Raw genomic sequence first — 12,794 nt, forward strand, 5'->3', positions numbered from 1 at the left:
CAAGACTTAAAACATTTTTTAATGTTTATTTATTTTTGAGAGAGAGACACACACAGAGAGAGAGACAGAGAGAGAGAGAGATCTTGAGTCAGGGAGGGACAGAGAGAGACAGAGAGAGAGAGAGAGAGAGAGAGAGAGAGAGAGAGAGAGACAGAATCTGAAGCAGGCTTTAGGCTCTGAGCTGTCAGCACAGAGCCTGACATGGGGCTCAAACCCATGAACTGTGAGATCATGAGCAGAAGTTGGAGTCTTAACCAACTGGCAGGCCTACCAGACTTTTTAATTAATTGGTTACTAAGTGTCAAGCACTATGAAATTCTAAGGTATCCAAGTAAACTCAATAGATATATAACATGGATCTCAGAATGTATGGTCAGTGTCATCATAATGTAGGAAGTGGTAGATATTCTCCTATACTAACTGAGAAGATTTCATGATGTGGGCACTTGTACCAAATTTAGGATAATACTGCCTGGGAAGATCATCAAATGTGAAAGTCTAGGGATGGGAGAACATGGTATGTGCCTCCCCCCCCCCCCCACCTGCAAGAACTAAGAGGGGAAAATGATTAATAATTCTAACTCGTTAGTGTACAGCTTATAGAAGGGACATGGCAAGATTGAGAGTAGAGAGATTAGTACTATCTAGATCAAAATTGGCTTTTGAAGCCAAACTTAATGTCAAGAAATTTAGATTCTTTTCTAAGGAAATAGGGAAATAGGAAATAAGAAGCCATTAGGAGGAAGACATGATCAGATTGCATTTAGAAATTTTACTCTGATTTTACAACAGTTAATACGTTGAGCAGGGGCAAGAATGCTTGAAAGGAGCCATTAGGAGGCTTCTGGGAGAATCCAGACAATAAATGATTGAGGATGTAACTCAATGTAACTATGACATTAGAGAGAAGTTAATAGAAGTGCAGAGGTAGAATGAATAGCATGTGGTGATATATTAATTGTAATGGGTTGAGGAAGGGGGCATGTTGAGTTTATTTTCCAAGGTTTATGGTTTGAGCAACAGGATGCATACTGCTTCCTGTTGCATAAGTCATAAATGTGTGAAATAGGAATATATGAGAAAAAGTGAGTGTTGGGTTAATATTAATAAATTTCTGTTGATGGAGTTTCATTTGTAGGTACCTGTTCAACAGATAAGTGAGATTTATAGTAAAGAGTTGTATGGAAAATGTGTCGAGAAGAGGAGAGGGTGGGGAATAGGAACATGTGGAGAACTTTAATAAAAGGCTGTACAAGGGAGAAAGGAAACAAAAGATGGAGGAGGATGTGTGGACAAGGGACAGATTTAGGTTAAATTACTTTGAGCAGAAAGGAGAAAGAAATATAAGACAAAGGACAGGAATAATTGTCAGTGTCTGAGGACACACCAGGAAACTGATTATAGAGCATATTATCTCACATAAGTCTGTCTGTCTCTCTCGAGCACACATACAACAATAAGTATGATGTTATTAGTTGCTAGATAGTAGAACTAGAACTTGAGGTTACATAACCTATAAAATGTCACTTACCTGGTATATCGCAGAGCTCAAACAACCCCTAGTGTCCTGACAGCTGAGTCCAGAGTACATTCCTCTAGAGGCAGTGGGCATAGGGACTTTTTAATTGGTAGCTACCACAGAGTATTGAGCTCTGGCTGACAAGTGAGTCAGTCAATCAAAATAATAAATTACAAGTAATCCTACAGCTTGATAGTGAAAATTGAATTTTCCTTTTGAATCTAAATTTCTAATCACATAATTTTTGTATGATCCAGACTGGACTGAGTTTGTCTGACATATTTGCAATAAAGAAGCATTAGCGATATGTGTACTAACCATATCTACATCTCTTGATTCCAGCTGTGTATGCTTCCCACTGCCTGTGCCATTTAACATTGGTCAAGAATGACCCATTCATTGTCTAGTGCTCAAAAAAAAAAAAAAAGAACACTTGGCCTTATGGTTTTAGAGGAAGATTCACTTACTTGAACAATCACAGAAATGAATGGCAGGAGAAAAATAACAAGAGAAAGGTGGAGAAAATTTTTTACCCTTGTTTATTATTCTTATTATTTGTGTAGAATCAACCCAGTATCTTCTTTACTTTAAGGCTTTTATTACCAAGCACAGAAGTTTTATTCTTGCATTTAGACTATTAGATGTTTAGCATTTTTTTTTCTTATTTTGGACTCAAATTGCATAGGACATGCATTATTCATGGGCAGAAAATGTGGTAGTATGCACACTTGCATAAACATCATATGTAGGGTAGTTTAAATTTAGAAATAGTATTTGGCCTTCTGCTTCAGGAGACATCCTACTAAATCATACAATGACTAAAGCTTGTGATAGACATTTATCAATCCACCATGGGATGCCTGCTGTGACAAGCTGTCTTCAGGAACAGAGGATTTGCGAAGATAAAGTTACACTGGGTTTGCTCTATAAAAGGAAAGCCAAATGTAAGTGTGCTTCATTGTAACCTAACAGTACAGGTCTTCAACTTGCTGGAACAGTTTTAAGCTTAAATGACTCCTGACTCCTAACAGATGATATATGAAACCATATATCCTGGATTTTTGTTAGGAAAATGTAGTCACCATGCTGTGACTGTATGTGCTGTTGCCAGCTTGTCTCCTTCAGATCTCTCCTGAATTCATGCCAGTCCCAGTTCTTCCCCACCTGTGAACTAAAGCTGCCCAACATTGATCACCAGGATCTATAAAATGTCATGTTCAATGGTTGTTTCTCAGTCCTTAGGTGAAAGGACCTATGAGATGTATTTGACCAAGTTTGTCACTGTCTGCTTTTCTTCAGTCACTTTGTTCACATGGCCTCCAGTTTCTTGGCTCCTCTGAACTTCACTAGATTCTCTCTCGACTTTATGGTCTTTAAATATTGGATTCCTCAGGGCTCAGTCCTTGGACCTTTACTATTCTCCCATCTGTATTCACTTTGGAAACGATCTTGTTCATACCTAAGGCTTTTAACTATCTAAAGCTAATGGCTCCAAATTTTGTATCTGCAGCGTGGACTGCTCACCTGCATTTTGAACTTGTATATTCACAACTACTTGAATATGTAACAAACATTAGAAATTAATAAGTTCAAAAACAAGCTTGCATTTCTCTTTATCTTCTACCCTCTCTTCTCATAATCTGTCCTGTCTCAGAATGTGGCAAATCCATTTTTCAGTTACTCATATCAAAACCTCAGTCACCTTTGATTCCTTTCTTTCTGTCACAGCTCACATCCAAGCTGTCATTGTACCTTGTCACCCTAGCCTTCACATGTTTCTGCTCTCAGAGTACTTCTCGCCTTCCACCACTGCTTCCCTCACTTGAGTCCCTCCGTTTCTTTTTTTTTTTTTTTTTTAATTTTTTGTTAACGTTTATTTAGTTTTGAGACAGAGAGAGAGAGAGAGAGCATGAACGGGGAGGGTCAGAGAAAGAGGGAGACACAGAATCTGAAACAGGCTCCAGGCTCTGAGCTGTCAACACAGAGCCCAACGTGGGGCTCGAACCCACGGACTGCGAGATCATGACCTGAGCCGAAGTCGGATGCTTAACCTAATGAGCCACCCAGGCGCCCCTAGTCCCTCCGTTTCTTGACAGGATCATTGCAATTGCTCCCTAATTCTTTTCTCTGTTTCCACTCTTGCTGCTCTACAGACTGTCTGTGACATAGCTTCCAGAGTGAGCCTTTTAAAGCATAAGTCAGATCTTACCTGTCCCCCACTCAAAATTCAATGGTTTCCTGTTTCACACTGGTGAAAAATTCAGTCTTGACTGTGACCCTTTATGGCTGTACAAGATCTGACCTCTCCGTCCTCACACTTGTCCCCATTACCCAGTCTCCCAATACTACCCCTCTTCCGCCATTTCCCTCAAGCCCACCTAGCTCTGTTCTGGCCATGACAAACTCCTATGGGTTTTATGAGTATACAAAGCCTGGTCTCACTTTTGGACTCTGTGACTTACTATTTCTTCTGCCTGGGATATTCTTTTCCTTGTGTCAGCCTGGCTCATGCTGTGTCTTTTTTTAGGCACCTGTTAAAATGTCACTTTATCTGAGAGGCCTTCTTTTATCTCTATGTGATAAAGGGTATCCATGTTACAATACGTCTACCTTTTTTGTGTTTGTCACTGTTTGACATGATATTTGCTAGTTTATTCCCTGTTGCTCTTAGGTACTTTATTTATTTATTTATTTATTTATTTATTTATTTATTTATTAATGTTCATTTATTTTTGAGAGAGACAGAGACAGAATCCAAGTGGGTTGGGGCAGAGAGAGAGGGAGGCACAGAATCCGAAGCAGGCTCCAGGCTCCGAGCTGTCAGCACAGAGCCCGACGGGGGGCTCGAACCCACAAGCCATGAGATCATGACCTGAGCTGAAGTTGGATGGTCAACCGACTGAGCCACCCAGGTGCCCCGGTAATTATATATTTAAAATTAGAATTGCATACTTCTTAGTAGGCAATTAGAATAGTTAGCTCCATGGAAGCAGGGACTTTATCTGCTCAGTTAAGGCCTGAAACATCGTAAGTTCCCCATAAATATTGATAAATGAATGATTATAATGATTATGTATGTTTTCTTACTTCCCAAATTTAACGCATATTTTTACATAGATTAATTCAGCCAAAGCAAAACTCCCCAATACCTACCAACTATTCCTTACTCTGTAAATAACTTCTTAGCTCTCTGGCCTTGATTTCTGCATAGACGGTTCTCAGCTGAAAAGGGCCAGACTAGCAGGAAGTGTAAATGCAGGTCTAATTCATAGGAACATTGGTATTGAACTATAAACACAAACACACTTAACCTCTTGCACCTGGGTTATGAGTCATGATAATGGCACAACTCACAGTAAAGGCTCTGATCTGCTGGCAGGTTGTGAACTACAACAGTGACTTGAGTTCTGTTACGTATAGTACTTTCTTTCCAGGAGTGAAATGTCCATTGCAGGAATTTTCTTTTAATATGACAAAAATACAATCTACTTAAAAACATCTTCTTCAGGATTTATACTTTTTATCCCATAAGTTGAAGAACTCTGCATTGACATTTAAAAAAAAAATACTGATAGGCAATAATGCAGAGTGACAGAGCCCAGGCTCTGGTCGGCCAGTGGTGGCTTCGAATAGCAGCTTTTCCAGATATTAGTTCCCTGAATTGGGGCAAGTGATAACCTTTCTCAAGTTTAGTTCCTGGGCTATAAAATGGGCAGAATAGTAGCATCATCCCATAGAATTGCGCTGAGAACTAAGTGAGGCAACACATGAAAACACTTAGAAAAATTCCAGAGAAAAGTCTTGCAGCTTTTTTTCTATTGGTATTGTTAGCATTACACTTACTTGTTTCATTGTCCCTGAGTTGAATGTCCTCCCTCCAGTGGTCCTACTTCTCCAGTTACAAGTGCAGTCTACTGTTCTGAGAACAGATTTTTGTGGGAAAACTGAGATTGTCACCTGTGTTTGAGAATTACATGTTTTTCTAAATTCTTTTTTAAATTCCAAGGGTTGTTACATTAAATTTTCGTGCTGTGTTGCCTCAGAAGTATGCAAGAGTGTTTTGTCCTCCCACATAAAGGAACAAAATAACTTAAAAATGATTAAAATTAAAAAGTCAATTTAAAATGTCTTAAAAATGGGCTCATATGTCTTTATAACATATTTTCCACCTGCGAACTAATGCTACAGAAGTTTGCATCATGTGTTAGTGCGTATTTCTGTAGGAAAGTGCTAATGTTTCCTAAGTAGCATATGGGCTATTAGATCTGATACGTGGGAATAACTGTGCAGCAATCTTGGAAAATTATTCAAGGATTTGTTACAGAAGAAAAAACAGAATTTCTAGAGACACAAAAATCAAAATACCAGCTTGAATATTATAATGACACTTTGTGGTTATATATCACCTTTCTCAAATGCTTCACACCTATTTTCTCATCTAAAAACATCTTCTGTAAATTAATACAGTAGCGGGTATTAGTTGTCTTCCCAATATGAAGGGAAATCTTACTCTAGAGTTCACTACTATGTTTCAGTTTGTACCATTTGAGGTCTTCTGGAGTTCACATATTTAATATTTGCATTATTTTACTGGAAGCAAGAAGGTTGTCAACTGTAAGCATGATCTTCCAATGCAACAGCACATGTTGAAAATATATCCTGCTTAACTCAGGTTCTCTTACATGTGCTGAAGACAAATAGCTATTAGCACCAAAAAATAGTATTCTGTTATTCTATTGAGAAAACTAATTTACCTTAACTGTAGGTGAGACTGTTGATAGCTATAACTCTAAATCAAATAAACATGCATTTATTTACTTATCTATCAAACGTTTAATATGCACTTACTATGCACCCACTAACTGTAAGATGCTGAAGAGACAGTTTCGATTATACTCAATCTCTGCTGTCAAGAAAATTATGTTTCTTGGTTACAAAATAAATCCATCTTCAGTAACGATTTTAGTAGCATCATTGAATTTTAAAGGATAATATCTAATATAAGATGAAATAGTGACTTAACGATAGATGTAAACGGGAGCCAAAGAAATTAGTTTGGTAATTTGTGTTCCATAACTAGTCATTGTCAGGTATTCAGCTGTCTAAACATATGTGTTCTCTACACTTGGGTAAAATCTGTGCCACTGCTCGCCTATCAGACCTAGAAAACACAGGAGGGATTGTGACCCTTCTTCCTAAAATGTGAATGATGATGGCAGTTGCTATCTGTATGAAGGAAAGTGCCCAAGGTAAATGATAGCTGGTCAGCATTTCCTTCTATTCTGTATGTATATCTAGTCATGTATATCTAGTCTTCTTTTTGACATGAACCTGAACTCAACATTTATCAGAATTAATGGTACATAAAGTAAAAATGAACCCATTAAAATTGTATTAAGATGACTTTCTGTAATGCAAGCAAATAGGAATCTGTATACAACAGAAGGAAATTTCCCACATTCGGATATTAAATTTACAAAAAAAAAATGTAAAAGTCAAAGTACGTTCACTTAGTTCTTTCATCAGTATTCCCAGTTTTCCTTTCTCATGAAGACCTGTAGGTTTTTGCTCTTTACTTAAGTCTTGTGCCCTTGTTCCTTCTTTGAGTCCTTTTCAGTCTAAACACACAGGTTTAAACACATTGTTTAAGCTCACTATTGTTTACAAGACCAAACTTCCTCACCTTGTTCTCTTTCAGTCTCACCTGTCTAACATATCCCTGACTCAGAATGTTAGCTTTCTACACTCAGACATTTGGCAACTCAAAGAGTCTTAGGAGCATTGCTGAAGGCCTAGTTTGGCTTTCTTGTCCATCAGTCTGCAGCCATAGATATCAACCTTTTCAAAGTCCAAATAAAAATTATATCCTCCTGGGCAGAAAATAACCAATGGCCAATTAACTCTTGTAACTTGAGGTAATACTTTCCCAGCTAGCAAAGTTATTCCCAAATAGTTTTTCCTAAATGGAAAGAGAACATTTGACTATCTGACTTCAGTATCCATTGCTTGAACCCTGGGTGTTGTTACATAGTCAGTACAAATTTTCCAGGGCTCCCTGCCAGTTATCCATGGCCTACTTCTGGATGATACTAAAGGAGCAACTTTTCTGATACTGGTGGGAGAACTAGTTCTCCATGATCTTGCATATCTTCTCATTGTTAGATTAGGAATACTTGATTTGACAACAGTAATATAAAATATGTCAACTACACGAAGAGAAATGGTCGCCTAGATAGCCCAAGACTTAGAGGCAAGCCAAAAGGTTATCTGAGCCTAGTAAATACCTCATATTTTGCATGGGTCACCATTAGCAGAGAGTAAATATAATCAGTTTTCTGTATTCATCGACAATAATATCCAGATTCTGAAAATCTTCCTCAGAGATATTTGCTCTAAAAGGCCATTCCTTACAACCCATAGCAAAATAGGTAACTATAATCCATACAGGCAAGGGAATTGGATTTCCCTGATTAGTTTGGACTTACCTAGAATTTGGGGAGGTGTTCACCTGCCTATGAATATAGGGACATGTTCAGGAGGGATGGCTATCTGGAAAAACAGGATTCTGTTTAAAGGAAGAGTTGGTCTATGATAGTTAGGTAAACCATAGTACATTCTATAAACAGAAATGGATCTTTTGTGAGGCTAGTCTGGATTTCTAGATATTTCCAGACCTATCAGAGCCCACTAAGAGACATACTTTAATTTTGAACTTTAAAAAAGTTTATAAAGTTTTCACTTATATGGATCCACTTCTAGATCCTCAAGAGGACCTCATCTTAGATATCTCTATGCCTTTACGCATTACTGTTATGGGGTGCCTGGGTGGCTCACTAGGTTAAGCCTCTGACTTCAGCTCAGGTCATTATCTCAGGGCTTGTGAGTTCGAGCCCCACATCAGGCCCTGTGCTGACAGCTCGGAGCCTGGAGCCTGCTGCAGATTCTGTGTCTCCCTCTCTCTCTTCCCTTCCCCTGCTCATGCTCTGTCTGTCTCTCCTTCAAAACTAAATAAGCATTAAAAAAGAAACATCACTATTATTGAAGTCATTAGGTTGAAAGAATAGAAATTGACAGGAAACATTAAAAAAACAAAAACTTTATTATTTATTTTCAAGACCTATTCAAACTTGCTTGGGAGGGGGATTGGGGAGCAAATATTTTCTGTTGAGAGAAATTTAGGACATGTCCAGTTACTTTTTTGGTGATTTTCTGATCATAAAATTTCAATAAATTCTGGACAAACATATAATCTCCTTCAGTAAATGTCCAGGCCCATATAAAACTCAATATCATGAACTCTTCTTAAACCTAATACTTCACCTCCCCAAACTCTGCCTTTCATTAGGCAGGATGCTGGCAGTGGGATAGAAGAATATGCATGACTTCTCTATTTCTCCTCTTTGTGTGTCTCCCCTTAGCTATTTCCTATTCCATCCTAGGCTGTCTTTTGGTTCCTCTGAGTCTAAGGCTGAGGGCAAAGAGAGGTAGGAGGCACAATGTTCTTAGTTTACAGATGCTGTTATGATCTGGCATTTGTGTTTTCTAGGGTTGATGGCTATTCGAAGGTGGTATTTTCATACAGCATTTCTGGGGATTTCTTAAAGCTTTCTTAACAGGGAACATTTACCTGTATCTCTCTGGTTTGTTGTATTCTTTCTTAACCGTGTTGTGGCCAGCAACCTAGCTACCCACTCTGTTAGGATCACAAGTTTGAAGTGAACTTCTCAACTGATGGTTCCTAAGGACAAGAAACTCTCATATGCCCTTGCTCTCTAGACCCGTCAAAGTGTGGCTAACCAACAAGTGTATATCAGTCTTTTCCAGTTCTGACATCATAATTTCATGGAACTTTGAACTTTGAAACTTTGTATTCCTTATGTGTGAATCCAAGAGGAGCCCCCTCTCTCTCCCACCCCCTGCCCCTTTCCTCTCAGCTTTAGAGGAAAAGCAACACACTCTAAAGTGTGATTTGGTTGCTTCCTATTATTGCATTTGGAACACACAAATGAAGAACTGTGCTTTCTCAGTTGTGGGGAGAGCAGAAAGATGTAAAACTATGACGTTATCTACAGTAGTAAAGGTGAATGTTTCTTAATAAAACAATATTTTTTATTTTTAACCTCAGTGCCCTTTCAGAAATCAAGTCAGAAATTAGAGCGGTGATTTCTTTCTCTAAAATTAGTGTCTGGAGTGTATGGTAATATTTTTCACCATGAGCTGTTAGATGAGTGCTACCAATTTTAAATGCTGCATGAGTTTCAGTGATGCAGGAGTGGAAGGATTGTCTTACGTGGCCAGCTGATAAATTGGCAACTAAAACTGAAAAATTAGGACTGAAAAATTAAAACTACATGGTGAATTGATGTGCAAATTTGAGAGGAGAATTAACTGTTTTAGAGGAAGTTGACTAGAAGGTCAAGTGACTCTTTGATTATGGATCTGAAGGAGGTTCAGCTTAAGCCACCTGCCTTCCATGGGTTCTCAGGGTTGATTTTATGCCTTATGCCAAGTTTGGCATCTCTTCCCTTTATACAGATTCCATGCATTTGCTTCCTAAGGTGCTGCATTAGGTCCTGGTCAACCTTAGCAGATAAAAGATGTTGATGCTAGCTAGAATCTCCAAACTAGCTCTCTGGTTGATGCTTTGAAATACAGACAGAAGTTTGTATTCAGTTCAGAGAATAATCTTTGTGTATTCTGTGCCAACCAGTGTATCATGATAATGATGATACAAAGATAAAGACATGACCTCTGCCACTGAAGACATTGTTCTAAGGGTGAGACAGAAAAGTCAATTGTGGAATTGTCCTTAGCTGAATTGCAGAAAAGATCTTACAGGAAAGAATGGTGTATTTGGAACCCTAGTGGGCTATTCTCTATGAATGGTGACCTCTGGAGTTGTGCGATGCAGTGGCTTTGGGGATGATTGATTTTTAACAATTGCTTTTAATATAAGTTTCTAAATATTTGAGGCAAAAAAATCCTTTCTTCCATCTCCACTTTTAGTTATAAAGATTGACTCTGGCAGTAGTGGGGATGAGGTTAATGGCACTGGTGAAGATGGATTGACTGGTTATTTTGATTTCAGTGAAAATTAATAGACTTTTAAAAAATGCAGCTGCAAAATCCTGTAGCAATAGTTGACTAATCCTATTAAAAAGAGATGAATGAAAGAATATGTTTCCTTGGGAGAAAGAAGTATGTACAATTCAAGCAGAATTGCCCTTGATAGGATTTTGTCCTAGATTGTTTATGTTTTATCAAATCAAACGGAAGGGTTTCCCATATGAAAGGGCTTAAATATATATTTAGTAAATACTAACGTCAAAATAATTGGTTGCTGGATTGGATTCAACTGATATTGGGTGAATACAAGATAGGAGATTTCAAGTATATATTGACTATTCATTTCTCTCATTAAGTAATCTTCCACCAAGTAGATTCACTTATTATTTAATTTATTGTGTTGAAAAATTCCCAAGGAGTTGCACTATGTATACCTCTCTCTTCTTTATTTGTTTATATATTTTCCTGGCTATTTTACTTTCTGTCATATCTCAGCCTCAGAAGTTAATATTTAAAATTTTTGAAAACATAGTAAGATATGATTACTGTGGTATGATATTTGAATTATGGTAGACTAAATAATAGTAGGGCACTAGAAAATTGACAACTGTTAGTCTATAGTAAGTGAGTAACATGTTTTAGATAAGAAGAAAATCATTTCACATAGGAGCAAAATAAGGGGACCAATGCAGGGATATTGGTTAAGGATTGGTTTGGGTGTAAAGAGCAGGAAACTCTACTGTGAGTATTAAAAACATAGTCGTTTATTTTTTATTATATTGTGAGCGGCCTGAAGATAGGCTGTTGTAGTAAATATGGGAGCTTTAGTTATTCAAGCATGATGAAAATAATTTTTTTTAGTGTTTACTTATTTTTGAGAGAGAGAGAGGGACAGAGAGAGAGAGACAGAGACACAGAGTGCGAGTGGGAGGGAGGGGCCAAGAGAGAGGGAGACACAGAACCTGAACAGGCTCCAGGCTCTGAGCTCTCAGCACAGAGCCCGATGTGGGGCCCGAGCCCATGAACCGTGAGATCATGACCTGAACCGAAGTCGGACATGGAACCGACTGAGCCACCCAGGTGCCCCGAAAATAATTTAAATTTAAAGTTAAATGATTTGCCCTGATTCAGTAAGTAAGGATGCAGTAATTACTATATAACATTTAATATTATTACTATTATAATATTATTATTTACATAATCAAGACTTCATTAGTGTTTAAAAAATAAATTCAATGTGTATATTTTTAAGGCCTCCCGCTCGTTCCCTGAATTAACCCAAAGTTTCTGGAGTCTCACTGTACCAAGTGGCTCAGGCCTACTTCTGGAAAATCTATTCAGTTTACCAATTCTTAGTACTTGTTACTGCATGGCATCCTAGTTAGTGACTGACTTCTCATGGTCTCATGGAAGTTGCTTATATAATCATGGAATGAGTCCTCTGGCTTCAATCACGGTGACCTCTGGCTTCAAGTTTCAATCTGTTTGGCTTAAATTTATGTGCTCAACCTGTTTTTAAAAGCCTGAAGAGAAATCAATTAAAAGACAGTTGAAGAAAACCAGCAATGATTTACTTTTATGGTGGTATTAGTAAAAATAGAGGAGACAGGGTCAAAGGTTTTTTAGTTGGTAGAATCACAAGATTTGTCATTTTGGGGGTAGTGTTAAGAAATAAGAGAGAACTTCAGCATTTTGTCTTGAGAAACTGTGTGGATAAAAGGTATCATTTCTGGAGATGAGAAGCATTTCTTGAGTTAGGAAACACTAGAAGAGCAGCTATGAAGAAAGAAAATGGATTTACTTTGAAATATACTGAGTTTTCATTGCTTCTGAATAATCTAAGCATATAGAGGGATTAGTTGATGTTTGGGTATATAGTTCTGAAGTTTAGGTGAGAAGACTAGATTAAAATTGAGGCTTTGAAGTCATAAATATATATACACTATTCATTCCATAGTTATAATTTCTAAATATCTAGAAATTCACCTTATTGGAATGAATTGCCCTTAAGTATTGATCTCCTTCCACCAAAAAAGATTGAAGCAGAAGTTGAATGATCTTTGGTCACCATTATAGTAAAAGAACTCATTGGGAAATTTTGAATTTTCCAATTATTTTCCAAAATTCTTTCTTAATTATGTAAAAGTTGGGAAATTCCAAATACTAGTAGATATGAATAATTTCCCCCCCAAGGAAGTCAATGCTGATA

At 37.6% G+C, this 12,794-nt stretch overlaps 1 long non-coding RNA gene across 1 annotated transcript in view; it reads left to right on the forward strand.

Moving 5' to 3' along the window:
- Nucleotides 1-398: 398 nt before the first annotated feature.
- The window catches only part of LOC123585568, a 101,105-nt gene continuing 88,709 nt past the window's right edge, over nucleotides 399-12,794 (forward strand). The window contains exons 1-2 of the long non-coding RNA XR_006706288.1: nucleotides 399-517; nucleotides 2,311-2,463. This is a non-coding gene — a long non-coding RNA (uncharacterized LOC123585568). The remainder of the gene's footprint in view (nucleotides 518-2,310; nucleotides 2,464-12,794) is intronic.

Source organism: Leopardus geoffroyi, chromosome C3 (genome assembly GCF_018350155.1).
Source record: "Leopardus geoffroyi isolate Oge1 chromosome C3, O.geoffroyi_Oge1_pat1.0, whole genome shotgun sequence".
NCBI lineage: Eukaryota > Metazoa > Chordata > Mammalia > Carnivora > Felidae > Leopardus > Leopardus geoffroyi.